Source organism: Artemia sp. Qi Xiang Cuo, chromosome 17, assembly GCF_049724085.1.
Source record: "Artemia sp. Qi Xiang Cuo chromosome 17, ASM4972408v1, whole genome shotgun sequence".
Lineage (NCBI taxonomy): Eukaryota > Metazoa > Arthropoda > Branchiopoda > Anostraca > Artemiidae > Artemia > Artemia sp. Qi Xiang Cuo.
Genome location: NC_142810.1, coordinates 1833104 through 1854304, shown reverse-complemented (window position 1 = coordinate 1854304; position 21201 = coordinate 1833104).

Sequence of the window (21201 nt, the reverse complement as noted above, 5' to 3'; positions counted from 1 at the left end):
CAAATGACGTTTTAGTTTCATCCTAGCTAAATTACAGTACCACCTACAAATTTACCAAAGTATAGGGTAAAGGTACCAATGATCTGAGACTTTGGAACCCCTGTCAAAATATGTCTTCAAAATGGAATTACTCTGCTTAGCCATGACTTAAAGCGACATCTCTTGAAACTACTTTTGTGGTCCAATTATAGAAAACGTTGATACAATAACCAATACATTAAGGCAAGGAAATAATATATAATAGTCTTTTCACTGTTTCTGATAAGACAAGGTTCTCTAACAATTTTTCAGACTTGCAACGTTGCCACTGCTGTTACTTTGATACTTGTTGCAAAAAAAAGTTGGGAGTAGCACAAATGCATCCAGAAAAATCTGATTTCATCAGAACTTTAGTCAAATTAGCTTTTTCTTGATAAAATTAAAATGTCAACAAATATTGCATTGTCAAAACCTGGTTCCAAGTGTCAAAAATTCTTGTTTAATGTAGTGGAATACCAGGCACACAAAAATGTTCCTGTAGTGACACTCAAATGTAAATAATAGCTTCTATAAATTGATTTGTTTCTTTTGTAAATATCTTGTAGTAACATTGTTGAAATTTTTGATAGATAGAAACTGGCCCTGTTGAAATATAGAAGACTCTGTAAAAACTTCATTGAACATGTAAAACAAAAAAAAAAAAGTTGGTGTCAAAATTCCAGGTTCCAATGAACGAAAATAATCCTGTCAAATTTATAAGTGCCCGCTACTGCCAAAAAATTGCAGAGGTCTCACATGGAAGTCATTTTTTGCTTCCCTTAGCACTTTTTGATGAAACTAAAATAAAAATTCTCAAATTTGAGTTGGAAGTTAAACCAGAGCTTGACAAATACTATGGCATTTTCTTTAGCAACAAAAAAAGCAAGGTGCCATATTTTCTTGGTAGGACTCTGGACTTTCCTGACAAAGGACAGTCCAAACTAAAATTTTTCAAGTGGATTAGAATTGCAGATTAGACTTTGGAATGGCCAAATGTTAATGACGTTTAAACTGTCAACTATGAACGAATCTTTGCTGGGCTATTAAAAATGACAGGAAGTGAGCCATTCCAGATAGCGTTTTGAGATGCTATTCCTGTGGCATATAATGCAACACTTAGAAAAAAGAAGATTTATGCAATCTTGGTCAATATATCGATCTCCTTATGATTAAACAATTTTGTTATACGAAATACTACATACCTGAAACAGTTTTGTTAGTTTTATTACTTCTGCTTGTTGAATAGTGCTTTAGCCATTAAATGAAGTTGAAGAAAAACAAAGAAACAAGAATATACACGTTGAATACACCAGGTTCCGCCAACAGGTATTCCCCAAGTATTTTGATATGTGTTCAATTGGGTTCCAACTTGCATTGAAAACAGGTAACTTTTTGTTGAGTTGAATTTGTTGGTGGAAATGCTCTAGTTTCGGAAAATTGGAGTTTTTTACCCTTTTCAGATAAAACTTCAAACTTCTCATCAAACAATTAGATTCCTAGGTGTTTTTCCCACATACTGAAACCCTTTTCAAACCAAAAGTCTATAAATTAGGATTTCTGGAGTAGAAAAACTTCTTTTTTTTACAAAAACTGTAAAATCATTGGTACCTTTACCCTATGTCCTGGGAAGATATTTTGAAGTACCTACCTCTACTCCTCCCTCTATAGGACAATGACCTTTAAAAATCATTTTGTTATAAAAGTGACTTTGTAAAATAGATCTTCTGCTTAAATGATGTACAGCAAAACTGTTTTGGTAAATTTGCAGTGGGCCACATAATTTAGCTAAGATGAAAGTGAAAACATCATTTGATGCCATTCTTTATGCTCTTTCTTAATTCTAGAATTGCTTCTGGGGCTCTCGGAAAATTGACGGCTTTTTAGAGAATGCGACGCATTCAGGCCCTGTTTGGTCAACTAGAATTGATACCAACATAACAATTAACCCTGCCCCAGCTCCTACGTTTGCCGTTATACTAAAAAACTGTCCTGCAAACCTGACCTCACCTAATGCTCGTAAGGACTTCGTCGATAAACTTTGCCCTGAGGCCTCAGGTGAAATAAGTGAACTTAAAAAATCGACTTCGGAATGGAAACTTGTTGTTAAGTCAAAGCGTGCAGCGAATAAAATTGCCGAGAATGCTAAAAACAGTACCGCAGGTATCTCGGTGAGTGTGAAATCTCCACTGTTTATAGGGATCCTGAAAGGTGTACCGATCGAATACGATGAAAATCAAGTAAAATTTCTTGTACCAAATTGCGTGAAAGTTTCACAGTGCGGAAAGTCCCGAGTGTTCAAGGTCTACTTTGAGTCAAAACAAATCCTGGATCAGTTCTTGAAAGTTTCAGTAAAAGTTGGCTACGAAAAGCTTTCTGCACAAGCATTTGTACATCTCCCAAAGCGTTGTTTCTCATGTCATAAAACTGGGCATCTGGCCTCGCAGTGCTCTAATCGGGCCCTCTGCTCTTGCTGTGGATCATGCTATCACACCTCAAACAGTGCCTCCGTGTTTTGAAAAAATGTTCTGTCTAGAATGTAAAGTTACCGGCCATAGTTGTTACAGTGTATAGTGTCCTAATAACAATAGTCAACTAGCAAAGTCCATGGTATGACATGGATGTGTCTACTACTACGCAAGATCTACTTTTGTGGAATATTAATGGTGGACTTTCTGTCAAAATTCATGTGTTCAAAGTATTGCTTTCAAATTGTTACGTATTGTGCTTGCAAGAGCATTTCTTGACAAGTCATAGTTTAGGCCTTCTGAAAATTTACAATAATTTTACTAGCTATTCGATGCCTGCTAAACGATCCGCTTCTAGTGGCCGCCCCTTGGTTGGTATCGTGATGCCTGTTGGGACCCCGTGCCGGTTGAGTATAGTTTATTCATGTGTTTTTTTTCTTGCTGTCCGTGTAAAAGAGAATGTTATTGAAAACGTCTATCTCCCAACAGATTATCGTAATGACCGATCGGAATTTTTATTTACTTCTGCGTGTGAGAAACTAGGGTCTCGCCTTTCAAAGATTCGCCTGTTAGGTAAGTGTTGTATTATTATAGGAGATTTTAACAGTAATTTAACTGACGCCTCGTTATTGCGTACTTCTATTTTGTCTGGTATTTTTGACGATTGGCTTAGGATATTGCCGAAAGATCTTGATTACACTTACACACACCATTCAAGTCACGTATCGAACCTTGACCATGCTGTTTCTTCTATAAATCTCCAAGTGTCACCTGTTCACGTCGTTACTGATTTCCAACTATCAGACCACCTTCCAATATCTGCATCTATTTATTGTTCCTCTGCTCAGTCTACTCCCACTACACAACCACATCAGCCCCACGCCCAATTTTACAGGGATTGGGAAAATATCCAAGATGACCTTTTTGCTCCAGTTGCTAATTCTGTCCTACAAAAAATTCATGTTCCGTTCCAGCTGCTCGTGGAAAATCCCTAAGTTTATGCAAATGAAATACGGATGTTGCTGCATATCTATCTTGGACAAATTTGCCATACCCTACAATGCACAGAAAAATCTACTATAACTCTTAAGCGTATACATAGGGGCGTTACGAATCATTGGTCCAGTAATCCGAGCTTAGTTGAAGGTTGGAGAAAATCCAAATTTTGGTACCATTTGTGGCTCCAGTGCGAACGACCTCGCTCTGGCTGGGTTTCTGACATTCGTCTTTCTACCAAAAGAAAGTTTGCAAGAGAACTATGTATCCACATGAACCAGATAGTTGAAGAGACATCCCAGCAAGCTTCTCTGTCCCAACCTTCCTTCTGGAGAAATGTATCAAGAGATCCTCCTAGGGCCCACCTATCTGCTCAAGTTATTTCTGATTCCGAATGGAATTCAGAGTTCTCTGCTGAATTCTCCCCACCAGATGCCGCCCTACAGTCTCAATATGAAAATAAGCTCGATAAATATACGCCTAGTTGTCTAACCGATAATTCTGTTTTTTCAGCTGGTTCCGTACTGCGATCATTCAAACGGCTAAAGCGTAAGAAATCTTCTAGCATCGATAAAATAAGCACTCTTCACATTCTGCTTGGAAGCGAGCTGCTGGTAAACCATATTGCTCTTTTGATGCAGATGATTGTTACCCAAGGAATTGTACCGTCTTCTTTCTCAATCGGAAATCTCACTCCAATACCAAAGAAAGGTAAACTCGCAACCCAGTGCTCGTCCTTCCGCCCTATAACAGTGGCTACTACCTTCTGTAAGCTTTTTGAACTTCTGTTCATTGACCAACTGAACGCAAAATGCTATGTTCCACCTTACCAATTTCGATTCCAGCCAGGTCTCGGTTGTGCCCACGCTTTGTCGGTTGTCACGAACGTATTGATCGATACTTATGCATCAGGTGAAACTCTCGTATTCGCTGGGCATGATGTTCGTAAAGCGTTTGACTATCTAATTCACGCCGTTATGCTACTCCATGCAGGAAAATATGGAGTGAGCCCCTCATATATCAGAGCCCTTCGAGACATGTATTATTGTCATAAAGTTCGCCTAATACTTCACCCATTAGCTAATGTTGACGGGTCTCAATTCTACGCACCAACCCCTAATATTTTTGTCAATGTTGAAAAAGGTACCCGTCAAGGTGCTGTTTCTTCCCCTTCACTTCAATAATATAGTTCTTGCTGCACAGTCAGCTGTTCCCACATCATTCATCTTTGCCGGTCTTGATTTATCTCTCGTATGTTATGCAGACGACATTCTGAATCTCAGCCGCACTAGCCAGCGCATAAGTGAGATTTTTGCAATGCTACAATCTGAGTATGCAGAACTAGGTCTTCAGTTCAATGCTGAAAAGTCCGAAATTGTATTCTTCAACTGGAAGCAAGCGTTGCCTAGGGATGTTCCTCTCGGAAATAGTAGGATTAAGCCAGTATATCATATCACCTACCTCGGTCTTCCCATTGGTTCGTCAGTAATGCACACGCGACAACTATTAATTGCTTACATTGAACGTAGAGTTGGGTTATCATATGCTTCTTTTGTAACGAATAAGTTACGCTTCAACCACCGTCTTCTTTCGAAACTTTTTAACTCTGTCGCTCTACCACATTATTTGTACATATTGCCGTTTTGGAAAATGCTCTCAAATTCTAACAAGTCAAAAATTCTTTCAGTCTTCTTCCGGTTTGCAAAATATCTTTTATGTTTTCCCTCTTGGACGCGCAATTCTTATCTGATTAGAAAATTCAGCATTGCTGACCCCATTATAGCTGTGGAAAAGCAAATTCATGCTTATAATTCCCGTTTAATGAAGTTGAATCATCCATGGTTGTCAGTATTGGCCCATTAGTTAAGATGTATTTGTTGTGTTTTTTTATTTTATTTTATTTTAAGTGTTTGTTTTTGCGCTTAGTGTAATTGTTGCATTTTTTAAACTGAATGATGATTTAGTCTCTTTTCGTACGAGTTCAATTTAAGTGACGCTGGTTATTCTCAATTTTGGTGTCATTTTTTTTTTTGATAATATATTGCGTATATTACTAATAATAGAGTTGTTTATTAATTATCGATTCTTTTAAGCATATTGCTTTAAGTAACGTTGTAAAAGGATCCGTGATTGAATAATTTACTTGTTTCTGTTATTTATTTATATCGGAGTAAATGAATCATTTGTTGAGAGGGATCTGAGTTCAAGACCAGCAGGCGCAAGTGTTATTTAAATGTTTTTAATGTTTCTTGTCATATTTACACTAGTTAATATGATTATCTACTGTATATCTTTTTTAATTCACTTTTGATTGTTAGGGTTTTTTTTACCAATTAAGGCTTGATGCAATGATGTTCATATTATTTATGTTTGTTCAGTATTTAGGAGCCTCAAAAAAAAGAAAAGAAACATGTCGCATACCTACAGAGCAGTGTATAATTGTGTTTTTCTTTATCGTTTTGTGTAATTTGTTCTAAGTGCTGATTTAGATCTTAGCTCCAGCGTTCGTCACTACAAACCACATGTATAACTCCTAAGTTTATGTGTATTGCTTTTTTTTTTTGTTTTGCTTATTTGCTCCGTCTGCATCACTGTTGTTATGCATCACTAGTTTATAAATAAGTTGTTCAAGAGTAATATATTCCAAAAATATTTATCTATAACAATTCAAATCTCATTTATTAGGCAACTGAAATATAAGCCGTTTTCCTACTGTTTCAAGTTTTTTTAATACTGTCAACAAAAATAGTGCTGAATTTTGTAATTTAAAACTTTGCCGTCAACAATCCAGGGTATAGCCCAAATTGTAAGTATTTTTTCACAGTCCAAACAAAATCTTGGTTTAAAATTAGAGATGATTCCACCTCCCTTACATAGAGACAAGGAGAACACACTGCATGTTGCCCTGTTTTATGTTCTTTTCAATAACCATTTTAACCTTAAATTGCAGCTAGGAGCAATCTAATGATTACTCCTAATTGAGCTCCAGAATGATGACTTGAGTTGTATACAAAGTTCATTAGTGACCAGGGGCTGTTCCATGTTCAGTAGCATCCCAATTGAGTTTACACTCTCTGGAGGACCACTCAAGTATCTAGCCTTTGTTTGAAAACATTAACAGATTCAGCAGTAACTGTTTCATTCGATAGTTTGTTCCCCCTGTTGACAATACATGATGAAAAGAATTGAGTACAGACTCTAGATATGGTAGACTGCTTGACAAGTTTCAGGTCATGACTTCTAGTTCTTGGGTTGGTACCAACAGTAGAAAGTAATGCTGGGAGAGTATTAGCCATCAATAACTAGTAGGCTAAAACGGCATCTCCTCTATTTCTCCTGTAAACAAGTGTAGAGAGATTCAGCTCTGATTTTTGTACAGGGTAGGAAAGCTCCTGCATGCCAGATATTCCTTTAGTGGTATGTCTCTGCACATCCTCAAGAACTTTCGTCTTTTTTTAAAATAAGGGGAGGCAAGAGACATTCCAACTATAAGCTTAGGACACACAAGTCCCTAATATATAAGACTGATTACTTTAGGGGAACAAATGGAAATAGTATGCTTAACCAGTCCCATGGTTGAACTAGCCCCAGTAGCAGACCTCTTAGCATGAGTGCTGGATTTTAGTTCATTGTCAATAGTGACACCAATATCCTGATCATTATTTACAGACGGGAGTGGGTGTTCTAAGAAAAAATAAGAGTGGCAAGGACTCTGTTTGCCAAAGTAAGGACTCTCCTTACTTTCACTTAGGAAAACTTTTTTGGACGTTTTTGAATTACTGCAGGTTTTGATTTTGGCTCACTGTACATGAATAATTAAACCAAAATTTGCATATTAATTTTACTTTTATTTGGTTAAATGGCTTTCTCGAAACTTGTTTAATTATATTTACGAGTGTTTTTATTAGTAATAAATATGCGTAACTTACGAATTAACTTACGTAACGAACTTCTACATTCACATATTTTTAATACGTATATTAGGGGGTTTGCTCTTTAAGCTAAAGTTAAAATTTTGTTCCAATTCTTTAAAAATGACCCCTTAATCACAAAGACCATTAATTAGAATAGATAGCTCTTTTGAAAGTACTAAAAAATGTTTGGCTTAAAGAGCAAGGTATTGACTAGGGGGTGAACCCAATCAGTCGCGTATCCAGGAGGGGAGTGGCCCGGCCCCCCCCCCCCGAAATTTCTTTTCTTCTTTTTTTAAGTGCCAATATTGTAAGTTCCGAAATATTCACGCTTTTAAGCTATTTGCAACACCCGTTCTTTTTTTCATTTCTTGTTAAATGGCTATCCATTTCTCCAGCAAGCCTACATCATTATTTTATCATCAAACGTGCAATCGCCTCCTGTAATCAAACAAGATGTTAAGAAATTTTTCTCACTATTTAACCCCCGCAGCTATAAGCAATAGCTTCTCTGCATTGAATGAATTGCGATAAGGAATCTGAGTAAGAGGCGATAGTTCATTCAAAGTTTCAAACGCTGCTATAATTCATGTGTAAGCTAAGCATTGAAACGGAAAGGTCACGTGAGAGGAAAGAAAGAAAATTACCTTAAATTACCTTAAATCGCTTGTCCAGCAAGATAAGGTGGTGTTGAGCCTCCTGTAGAAATCTCGCTGGTGGTGTTTCAAGGTTAGGATTTGACATCCCAGTTCAGCCTCCATTCGGTGTTGGCCCAGTCTTGATCAACTCCTTTCTTGAAGGCATCTAGAGTTTTAGATTGGACGGTGGCTTTCGGATAGGCTGTTCCAGAGTGGGATGGAACGGACTGAGAAGAACTGTTGGTGCTCTCGCTTGATGCAACGGGGGGCCTGCAGCTTCTTGGTCTGTCCTCTTCTGGTAGTTGAGAAGGACGGGGAAAGACATGACTTAATAGGTCATTTTCTAGCAACTTACGAGTTGCTATTACGTCTCCTCTTGTCCTACGGTATACTAAGGTCAGGGAGTTTGAGTAAGGTGAGACGTTCCTCGTAAGATTTGTCTTGGAATGCAGAGATAAGCTTAGTTGCTCTTATTTGGACACTCTCAAGTACTTTCACATCTGTCTTATAGTACGGAGAGGCTAGGGTCATGCCAAATTCCAGGTGAGGACCGACCATGGCTTTGTACAGTTTCGTAATCACTCCCGACTTCCTGGTGGTAAATGTTCGCTTTATGAGGCCAAGGGCTTGGTTTGCTTTTGCAACTTGAGCTCGTGTGTGGCAGTGAAACTTCAGCTCATTGTCAACAATAACCCCCAGGTCCTTCACCTATATGGCTGCCTCAAGCTGGGCGTCTCCTATGTGATATGCAAGTTTTGGATTATTGCGTCCAAGATGTAGATTTTTACATTTTAAGGCATTGAACTGTGGACACCAATCCAATGACCATCTAGATAGTCTGTCCAGATCTTTTTGCATAGTTGATATATTTAGGTCGTTCTGGGCCAGTCCTAAGAGCTTGCAGTCATCAGCATATAGCATCAAAGGATTCTTCAGGTTCGTTGTACAGTTATTGATACACATGCTGACAAGCCTAATTAGTTCTAGTTAGTTCTTGTAGTCAGATACTAATATGAAACTCGTGCTTTACTTGAAGAGCGGTTTCTCGGGTTTTCTGTTTCCGGAAATCTCACCGGCTCTGCAGTAGCGAAACAAATCATCAGCTAATGCATTGCGTTCGGCTTAAAAATGGAGAAATTTGTGGGGTTGGTTTTGATGGAGCCAACAGCATGTCAGGCTGCTATTCTGGTGCACAGGCAAAAAATAGGAAAAATATCCGCATGTGACCTACACCCACTGTGCATCACGCAGCTTAAATTTGGCTTTATGTAAAACTAGTAGGGTAGGACTTGTTAGGTCAACCTTTGCTACTATACAGCTGATTATATCATTTTTATTATCTCACCAAAAAGAACGAATATGTTTGTAGAAGCGGTCGTTGTCGTTTGTCCCGATAGTCCTGTGAGGAAGCTTATGAAGCTGTGCGAAACGAGATTTGTGGAGTGTCACGATTCCATTTTAGTTTTTATGTCTTTGTATTGTGCGATTATTTTCGTACTTGAGGAAATAGTTGGTAGAATACGGTGCGATACGGAAGTTATTTCAAAAGCGAATGCGTTGGTTTCAGCAGCAAGCGAATTTAGTTTTATGTTCACGATGGCTATGCTAGAGTTTGTAAGTGCCATAGTGCTCTCTGTCTCTAAGGCGCTGTAAGCCGAAGATTTAGACTTAGTTGAGTGCTGTTAGCATGTTAAGCTATGTTCTGATACTTTACTGCAGTCAAAACAAAATAATTTAGAAACAATTTTTCAGAAAGCCTATGAGCTTGCACAAGAGTTAAATGTGGCTCCGACTGTTCCAAGGTCTATCCACCGAAAGTCCATCAACGATAATGAGTCCATCAAGGTTTTTTTTATCGCGAGTCATTGTTCGAACCTTACTTTGCTTCACTAATTGAAGAATTTGATCAAAGATTTTTGCGCCGTCAGGAGGCATCTTTCAAAAAATCGGAAGGGTTTTGCCAGCTAACAGCAAGTCATTAAAAATTAATGAATTTGTGAACGCTGTTGCTGTTTACGAGGGATTTCACGAGGGTAGACGTGCGCTCGAATGTGAGTTAGTCCTCTGGAAACAGAAGTGGCTCAGAAGGTCTGAGGAACCATCAACTGTTGCTTCGACTCTTGCGTCACGCGATGCAAAAATTTTCCCATGCATTCGAAGGCTTTTGACGATTTTTCAGATATTACCAGTGACTACCGCTTCTGCTGAGAGGAGCTTTAGCTATCTTAAGCGATTAAAAACCTATCTGCGGAGCTCAACGAGCGAGGAGTGTCTGAACGGACTAGCTCACATGACCCTGAACCACGATATCCAGGTCGATGCTGACCAAGGTTTTGATCAATTTGCAGCCAAAAAAGACCGGCGGCTGTTACTGTGAGAGGTTAGGTCGCCTTTCGTTGCTCGTTTCTCTAAGTGCAGTTCATTTTGTTTTTTAAACTTTAATATGTGCTTCATCCTCTGTAAACAATGTTAATATCAATACATTTCTTGCTTTCATGGCTGGCTATATTAGGTAGACTGAGGCCCTCACCCCTCCGAAACCAAATTCTAGGCAATTGTCTTTGATATAATATTATTTTTTATTTATTTGGTTCTCTAAAACAAGGGTCCTATAGGCAAATATAAGGAATAATGCACTTCTTTTTTTATATTTTTCAAATTCTGCCGCTTCGTGGCAGTTCCAAAACATCTACTCGCCCAAAATAGAAACTCTCACTGGTTCTAACTTTTTTTTTAATTCTGACTTTGTTGGCAAAATTTTGTCATCCATTCTCAAACAAAAAAGTCTACAACTAGAAATACTCATGACGGGTGTGTACTTTTCATTTCTTTACCTAGCTACCCCCCCCCATTCCCCCGCCTGAAATCTTACACTATGATAGATAATTTTCTTGCTCACATGACTGCTATAAAAAGGTAGATTGACGGCCCCCCCAAAACAAAATCCTGGATACGCCACTGAACCCAATCATATACGTAGTTTTGATGTTGCTCCTTACTTTCAGTTGAAAAACTTTTTTTTTAATTTAATTTCTGATCTTTTTTTTAGTAATGCTGGGAAATCTGGCGACCCCTTCATAGCAATGTCTCTTCCCCATGAAAACTTCAACAATGGAAAGATCCTCCCACATAACCCCCGACCCCCCCCCCCCCACTGCCAGAAAAAATCCCCCTGAAAACGTCTGTATACTTGCCAATAGCCAATACTGTATGTTAACATTGGGTAAAGTTCATAACTGTCAGCCCTTTCCCCAGGGTCTTCGGGGACTAAGTCTTCCTAAAAGACATAGTTATTATATTTTAACCTGAACAAAATGGCTATCTCAAAATTTTGATTGGGTGACTTTGGGAAAAAAATGAGTGTGGGAGGGGGCCTAGTTGCCTTCCATTGTTTTTGGTCACTTAAAAAGGGTACTAGAACTTTAGATTTCCGTTCCAATGAGCCCTCCAACGATATTCTAGGACCACTGGTTTGATACAATCACCCCTGGTAAAAAACAAACACGCATCCGTGATCATTCTTCTGGCAAAAATGCAAAATTCCACATTTTTGTAGATAGGAGCTTGAAACCTGAACAGTAGGATTATCTGATACGCTGAATGTGATGGTGTGATTTTCATTAAGGTTCTATAACTTTTAGGGGGTTTTTTCCTCTTTCTCCGAAAATATGCTCGTTTTCTTAGGGCACTTAACTTTTAATGTGTAGAACTAAACTTGATGAAACTGAAATATTTCAAATTAGCATTAAAATCTGATTCTTTTTATGTATTTATTGCTATTAAAATCTCGTTTTTTAGAGTTTCGGTTACCATTTTGTTGGGTTGCTCCTTGCTTACAGTTTATTACCACGAACTGTTTGATATTCCTTATATTTTTATAGAATAATCAATTTTTCACCCAAATAAATGACCTCCCAATGGGTATGAGCCTTTTACCTTTTTTGGCCACTTTTTACATGGAACTTATTGAAACCTCAGTTTTGAATACTTTTTCTCTGAAACACTGGCTCTGAACTTGAAGCAGTTGAACTAGCTACAAAGTATAAAACTGGGCTCTGGCTCAAAATTTCAAACTGGCTGCAAAATATGAGGCTCTGGTTTAGACTTCATTTCTAATTATGAGAATATCTCTTTTCCCATCCACTAAATTTTTAAGGTAAAAAATTCAAATATGCTGTTTTAATTTGGATTTTGGTAAAAAGTTAAATTCCAAACTTACCTTAATTGGCACTTTGGAGCAAAATTAAGGTTCATACTGGATCTGTTGTACTACAATTTATTTCAGTTAGATAAGGAGACAGTCTTGAAATTTTAGGATGCTCTTAGTTAAAAAAAAAATCATAACTAATCAAATTTTAGGTCCTGTGGACTGCTGAAGAAGTTTAAATTATGCTTTCAACTGCATCAAGGTACAATCAGCATTGAGTTAACTCAAAGGAGTCACTGTAGTATTGTTTCCAAGTATTATATAGTCACTGGAGTATTCTTTTCAAGTGTTATTGCTAGTATTATAAATTTGATAAGTAGTATTTTCTTGATTCAGAGGGTCTATTATGGAATTACCTCACATTCCAATGCCTGAAGGTGTCACCTTTTCTGAAGTTTGTGCTGATAAGGATAGTAAGTTATTGAATTAAATATACTGTAACAGAATAAAATCAAAGCTTAATTTGCCTTAGTAAATAATTTCTTGTGTTTACTTGTTTAGTTGAATATGGGTTTTAATTCAAAAAAATATATATATATAAATACAGTTAACTCAATTCCTTGTGAATTGATGCACATTTGGGCCTGTAATAATTACACACTCTAAATACAGCGTGGCCTCCTGTCCTCTCCAATTTCCACCCCGAACCGCCATCAAATAACAACAAATTTAATACAGCTTCTCCTCCGCTCACACCCTTTGAAGTATCAAACTAAAATATAATAAATAATAATGATATCAAAAAATTTTAAACATAATAATAATAAAATAAATCTAGTAAATAAATTTTTAATCTTCTAGATATTTTTTTACATTCTTTTTAAAGGAACCGAGAAACCTATATTACTTGCGGAAGTGCATTCCACTCTCTAGCACACGCAATTCTAGGAGAAAATTCCGACCTAGCTGTCGGTGTTGGGGGTATATAGATGTCTAATAAAGATCGTGTATTTAAACTATGGATTTGTGATACTAGTGTGAATAAGCCTTTAAATGGTGATGGGAGTGTTCCTGAAAAATATTTAAAACAAAAAACGACGCAAGATAGTCTGTAAAGTGATGCCATTGATAGTCTGTTCGGTGCTGGGCCTAAAATTTGAAGTGCTTTGTTGTGAAGTGAGTTTAGTCTTTGTAAATTTGTCTTGAAATTAGAGTGCCAAACTGTAGAACAATATTTAATGTGAGGCTTGTTAACTGCATTGTAAATCAGGATCAGTATTTTTTAGGGAAAGGGTGACTAAGTTTTCTCAAGATTCCAAGGTTCCTTGAAAGCTTCGTCTCGACACTTGCTATGTGGTGTCTGAACGAGAGGTTTTCGTCGATTAAAACCCCTAGGTATCGAACGTGTCCTTTTTCTGGTCTCTTGATAAGTCCATGAGAGGTTTCAATACCAATCACATCAGGATCCAGCGAATCTATACGTGAAAAAATAGAACACTCGATTTGTCAATGTTGATGACTAGACGATTTGCATCCATCCACTGATACGTTTCTTCAAGAATGTCTTGTAGCCTCCTTTTGAGAGACTTGATGTTCCATTCTGAGCTTGCCATAAGTGAATCATCCGTAAATGCCGTTAGTTCTTCCTTGGCTTCTACTATAGATCCCGGCGTCGTTTGTGGGTGACATAGTCCCCTTTCATATTTTATACTTTCTTGGGCTCTTGTGTTATTTATTGACATCTGGTCAAACTTTTTAATAGCCTCGTCAATTTTTACCTCTGTTTCGACTAGTATTATAGCCTGCTCTAAATTTTCAGGTTTTCACGATAATATTAGTCTTAATAGCTTTTTTGGTAACCCTTGGGTAAAAGTATGTAGTTGTACTATTTGTACCGTCTCATCATTTCCGCCTTTCTCTAATTGTAAACACACGGATCCACAAATTTTGTCTGCTTATTCCCTGATACTAGTTGAGGTATCGAATGTGACTACCTCTGCTCTTAGCGTCTCGGAGATGCTTGTCTCAATGAATCTTGTTTTAAAAGATTCTATTAGAGTACTTATTGTCCTTGGGCTCTTTTTTCTTAATTGTCTCAAAATGTTTAAGGGCGCTTCTCTTTAATCTGGCTGCAACGCATTGCTCTTTGACCTTATCGTCAAACGATTCAGTTAGTTCGTCGAAAATTTTTAATTTTCCGATAAACTCATCTACATCTGAATTTCCCGCGTATTCTGGTATAATTTTTGCAATTTCAAGTACTGTTGATAGGGAAGTCATTTTTTCCTCTGGTAAAGCCATTTTATTTCAATTTACTATTTTTATCTAGCCTAATCGATCGAGCTTATATAATGACCATCAGTTGCTCTGAAGCGTTACGTATTTTATTTGAGGGTTTAAGCCGTAGATGCCTTAGTTCTTTCCTTGTTGGGGAAAAAAACTCTAGCCCACCAGGAGTTCAACTTTTGGTATCATGAATTAGGTTGCGATAAAACCACGGAGGTATTCCGACCGTAAATGTTCAAGGGAATAAAAGTAGACCATATATATTTTTTCGATAATATAATGAATCTATTTATTTAACAAGTGATATAATCGGATACAATCGGTCTACTTGGGCTGGCCGTTCCAAGTAAACCTCAATTCTAAAAAAACAACAATAATGTATAAATAGATAATTAGACACTTACAATGATAAGACAAAGTCCCAAAGTATTTCTAAAACAACGGACCAGAGGTCAGTCCGGCATAAAAGTTAGTATATGATTTTCCCTTCCGATAAAATGTATCTTTTATACATTATTATCAACCACACCTTCCCACGTAATCGCTAGGAAGTGGTAATTTCTCAATTTCCCGTTAAACAGAACTTAGCAGGATATGTTCCTTATCTTAATAAAAAGTGGTATTTCAAAACTTCATATTTGCGTCTTATATATTTTTACTAAATTAATAATTAACTAAATCAGAAAGCTTTACCACAAATCAGTAACGACGTGAACAGGTAGCACTTGGAGATTTATAGAAGAAACAGCATGGTCAAGGTTCGAAAACCTTTCTACAAAAACTTGAAAAGGACGGAGCAAAATATAAGAAAAAAAGGATTTTGTATATTTTAACTATAATTGAATTTCTGTGCCAAGGTGGTAGACGTAGTAAGTATTTTACAAAACGGAAAAACAGCGAACGAATTTTCGACTTATCATATTTTGTAAAAATTTTCCAAAATCGGGTGATGTATAATATATGGGAGAGGGCTGCTGCATTGAACAGGCTAGCTAAGAGATGACGATTGAAGCAGAACTTGCAAGTGACAATAAAGACGTAAGATGCTGAAATTTGACGGTTAAGATGCTTGATGAGAAGAGATCTAGTGTGACGTAAAGAGGACCCGATGGGAAGGCCTAAGTATACTATATGATCAGCAGGCTTAACCGTTGAGCTCCCAGGTGCTATTGAAGGGGGAGTAGGACTCTTCCAGTTGAAAAGAACTATTTCGGACTTCGTCGAATTGAACTGAAGCCCAATCTTGACGTATTTATCTTAAGGATAACAAAGATTTCACTGATTCGCAGTAGGATGCGTCTGAGATTCAGAGTATCATCCGCGTAGCACACAAAAGACAGATTAGTAGATGCCAAAATTAAAGAGCATGGGCATTGGTCTTGAGTATCAAGGACATAAATTATTGATGAAATTGGGGGAAAAAACTGCACTTTGTCGAGCGCCCCTTAAGACTGGTATGAGCCTTTTCTTAGGAATCGAGGAATTTTTATCTGGCGGAAGTTTCAGTCGAATGGATAACCGTGGCACAGAAATTCAACTATAGTTACAATATACAAAATCCTTTTTTTTCTTATATTTTGCTCCGTCCTTTTCAAGTTTTTGTAGAAAAATTTTCTATTAATAAATAAATTAAATTTAGCTAGGATGAAAGTGAAAACATCAGTTGATATCATTTTTAATTCAAGAATTAATTTGGTTGCAAATGGCATCTTAAGCCCTTATATACGCTGCAAAGTTACCACGAATTTTACCCCGCTTATGTGGAGATATATACACTGAATTTGAGCATAACCTGAATTGTCAACAGCAAAGTTTCAAATTGCAAAATTCATTGCTATTTTTGTCAACAGCATTTGGAAAACTTGAAATGGTAGGAAAACGGTTTATATTTGAGTTGCCTAATAAATGAGATTTATATAAAATTAATATATAAGATATTAATTGTTATTAATAAGTATTTTTGGAATATATTACCCTTGAACAACTTACTTATGAACTAGTAATATGTTTTTAACCACTTTTTAATAACTTAACTAGTGTTGATAACTTCTTTGTGTGGTTACAAAAATGAAATTCCTTTGGGGCCCCTTTATAGGCTCAAGATGCAATTAGCCCCAGAAGTAATTTCTGAATTATGAAAGGGCATAAAAAGAGGGATCAAATGACGTTTTAGTTTCATCCTAGCTAAATTACAGTACCACCTAAAAATTTACCAAAGTATAGGGTAAAGGTACCAATGATCTGAGACTTTGGAACCCCTGTCAAAATATGTCTTCAAAATGGAATTGCTCTGCTTAGCCATGACTTAAAAAGCCATCTCTTGAAGCCGTTTTTGTATTTCAATGATGGGAAACATTGACACAATATCCAGTACACCCAGGCAAGAAAAGAACATTTAATTCAGTCAGTTTCCTGTTTTTGACAAGAAAGGAGCTCCTGACAATTTTTCAGATATGCAATGTTGAAACTGCTGTTACTTGGTTATTTGTTGCAAAAAAAAAAGTTGGGATTAGCACCAATGCATCAAGATACATGTGATTTTATCTGAACTCTAGTCAAATTAGCTTTTTATTGATAAAATCAAAATGGCAACAAATATTACATTGTCAAAACCTGGTTCCAAGTGTCAAAAATTCTTGTTTAATGTAGTGGAATACCAGGCACACAAAAATGTTCCTGTAGTGACATTCAAATGTAAATAATGGCTTCTATAAATTGATTTGTTTCTTTTGCAAATATCTTGTAGTAACCTTGTTGAAATTTTTGACAGATAGCAACTGGCCCTGTTGAAATATAGAAGACTCTGTAAAAACTTCACTGAACTTGTAAAACAAAAGAGAAATAATTGGTGTCAAAATTCCAGGGTCCAATGACAAAAATATTGCTGTCAAATTTATAAGTGCCCGCTACTGCCAAAAAATTGCAGAGGTTCACATGGAAGTCATTTTTTGTTTCCCTTAGCACTTATTGATGAAAAAAAGAAAAAATTCTCAAATTTGAGTTGGAAGTTAAACCAGAGCTTGACAAATACTCTGGCATATTCTTTAGCAACAAAAAAAGCAAGGTGCCATATTTTCTTGGTAGGACTCTGGACTTTCCTGACAAAGGACAGTCAAAACTAAAATTTTTCAAGTGGATTAGAATTGCAGATTAGACTTTGGAATGGCCAAATGTTAATGACTTTTAAACTGTCAACTATGAACAAATCTTTGCTGGGCTATTAAAAATGACAGGAAGTGAGCCATTCCAGATAGCGTTTTGAGATGCTATTCCTGTGGCATATAATACAACACTAAGAAAAAAGAAGATTTATGTGATCTTGGTCAATATATCGCACTCTTCATGATTAACCAATTTTGTTATACGAAATACTACATACCTGAAACAGTTTTGTTAGTTTTATTACTTCTGCTTGTTGAATAGTGCTTTAGCCATTAAATGAAGTTGAAGAAAAACAAAGAAACAAGAATATACATGTTGAATACACCAGGTTCCGCCAACAGGTATTCCCCAAGTGTTTTGATATGTGTTCAATTGGGTTCCAACTTGCATTGAAAACAGGTAACTTTTTGTTGAGTTGAATTTGTTGGTGGAAATGCTCTAGTTTCGGAAAATTGGAGTTTTTTACCCTTTTCAGATAAAACTTCAAACTTCTCATCAAACAATTAGATTTCTAGGTGTTTTTCCCACATACTGAAACCCTTTTCAAACCAAAAGTCTATAAATTAGGATTTCTGGAGTAAAAAAACTTCTTTTTTTTACAAAAACTGTAAAATCATTGGTACCTTTACCCTATGTCCTGGGACGATATTTTGAAGTACCTACCTCTACTCTTTCCTCTATTAGACAATGACCTTTAAAAATCATTGTGCTATAAAAGTGGCTTTGTAAAATAGATCTTCTGCTTAAATGATGTAAAGCAAAACTGTTTTGGTAAATGTGCAGTGGGCCATATACTTTAGCTAAGATGAAAGTGAAAACATCATTTGATGCCTTTTTTATGCTTTTTCATAATTCAATAATCGCTTCTGGTGCTCTCGGATAATTGACGGCTTTTTAGAGAATGCGACGCATTCAGGCCCTGTTTGGTCAACTAGAATTGATACCAACGTAACAATTAACCCTGCCCCAGTTCCTACGTTTGCCGTTATACTAAAAAACTGTCCTGCAAACCTGACCTCACCTAATGCTCCTAAGAACTTCGTCGATAAACTTTGACCTAAGGCCTCAGGTAAAACCACTGAACTTAAAAAATCGGCTTTAGAATGGAAACTTGTTGTTTACTCAAAGCATGCAGCGAATAAAATTGCCGAGAATCCTAAAAACAATACCTCAGGTATCTAGGCGAGTGTGAAATCCCCACTGTTTATGAGGATCCTGAAAGGCGTACCGATCGAGTACGATGAGAATCAAGTATAAAATCTCTTGTACCAAATTGCGTGAAAGTTTCACAGTGCGGAAAGTCCTGAGTGTTCAAGGTCTACTTTGAGTCAAAACAAAACCTGGATCAGTTCTTAAAAGTTTCTGTGAAAGTTGGCTACGAAAAGCCTTCTGCACAAGCATTTGTATATCTTCCAAAGCGTTGTTTCTCATGTCATAAGACTGGGCATCTGGCCTCACAGTGCTCTAATCGGGCCCTCTGCTCTTGCTGTGGATCATGCGATCACACCTCAAACATTGCCTCCGTGTTTGGAAAAAATGTTCTGTCTAGAATATAAAGTTACCGGCCATAGTTATTACAGTGTAAAGTGTCCCAATAACAGTCAACTAGCAAGGTCCATTGTATGACATGGATGTGTCTACTACTACGCAAGATCTACTTTCGTGGAATATTAATGGTGGACTTTTAGTCAAAATTCCTGTGATAAAAGGTTTGCTTTCGAATTGTGACGTATTGTGCTTGCAAGAGCATTTTTTGACGAGTCATAGTTTAGGCCTTCTGAAAATTGACAATAATTTTACTAGCTATTCAGTGCCCGCTAAACGATCCGCTTCCAATAACCACCCCTCGGGTGGTATTGCGATGCTTGTTAGGACCTCGTGCCGGTCGAGTATTTTTGATTCATGTGATTTTTTTTCTTGCTGTCCGTGTAAAAGAGTATGTTATTGTAAACATCTATCTCCCGACTGATTACCGCACTCACGGATCGGAATTTTTATTTACTTCTGCGTGTGACAAACTAGGATCTCGCCTTTCAATGATTCGCCTGTTAGGTAAGTGTTGTATTATTATAGCAGATTTTAACTGTAATTTAACTGACGCCTCGTTATTGCGTACTTCTATTTTGTCTGGTATTTTTGACGATTGGCTTAGGATATTGCCAAAAGATCTTGATTACACTTACACACACCATTCAAGTCACGTATCGAACCTTGACCATGCTGTTTCTTCTATAAATCTCCAAGTGTCACCTGTTCAAGTCGTTACTGATTTGTGGTAAAGCTTTCTAATTTAGTTAATTATTAATTTAGTAAAAATATATAAGACGTCAATATGAAGTTTTGAAATACCACTTTTTATTAAGATAAGGAACATATCCTGCTAAGTTCTGTTTAACGGGAAATTGAGAAATTACCACTTCCTAGCGATTACGTGGGAAGGTGTGGTTGATAAAAATGTATAAAAGATACATTTTATCGGAAGGGAAAATCTTATACTAACTCTTATGCCGGACTGACCTCTGGTCCGTTGTTTTACAAATACTTTGGGACTTTGTCTTATCTTTGTAAGTGTCTAAGTATCTATTTATATATTATTGTTGTTTTTTTGAGACTTGTGGTCTACTTGGGACAGCCAGTCCCAGTAGACAGAATGCATCCGATTGTATTATATTTTAAATGAATAAAAGTATTATATTTTAGACAACCTCTCTATGATCTATTTTTAGCCTCTTGAACATACTCAGTTGGTATGTCTCATTGGTTCTGGCGTAGCCTAATGCACGCTACCAAAAGTTCAACTACTTTAGGGCTAGAGTTTATTTCCCCTATAAAGAGAGAATTGAGGCATATATGCCTAAAACCCTCAAATAAAACAAATAAAGCTTCACAACAACAGATGGTCGCTATATAAACTGGGTCCACAAGACTAGATAAAAATTGTAGATTGAAATAAAATGGCTATACCAGAGGAAAAAATGACTTCCCTATCAACAGTACTTGAAATTGCAAAAATTATACCAGAATACGAGGGAAATTCAGATGTAGATGAGTTTATCGAAAAATTAAAAATTTTCGACGAACTAACTGAATCGTTTGAAGATAAGGTCAAAGAGCAATGCGTTGCAGCAAGATTAAAGGGAAGCGCCGTTAAACATTTTGAGGCAATTAAAGAAAAAGGGCCCAAGGACATCAGTACTCTAATTGAATCTTTTAAAACAAGATTCATTGAGACAAGCATCTCCGAGAGGCTAAGAACAGAGGTAGTCACATTCGATACCTCAACTAGTATCAGGGAAAATGCAGACAAAATTTGTAGATCCATGTGTTTACAATTAGAGAAAGGTGGAAATAACGAGACAGTACAGAAAGTACAACTACATACTTTTACCCAAGGGTTGCCAAAAAAGTTATTAAGACTAATATTATCGCAAAAACCTGAAAATTTAGAGCAGGCTATAATACTAGTCGAAACAGAGGTAAAAATTGACGAGGCTATGAAAAAGTTTGACCAGATGTCAATAAATAACACAGGAGCCCAAGAAAGTATAAAATATGAAAGGAGACAGAAAAGAGTGAAC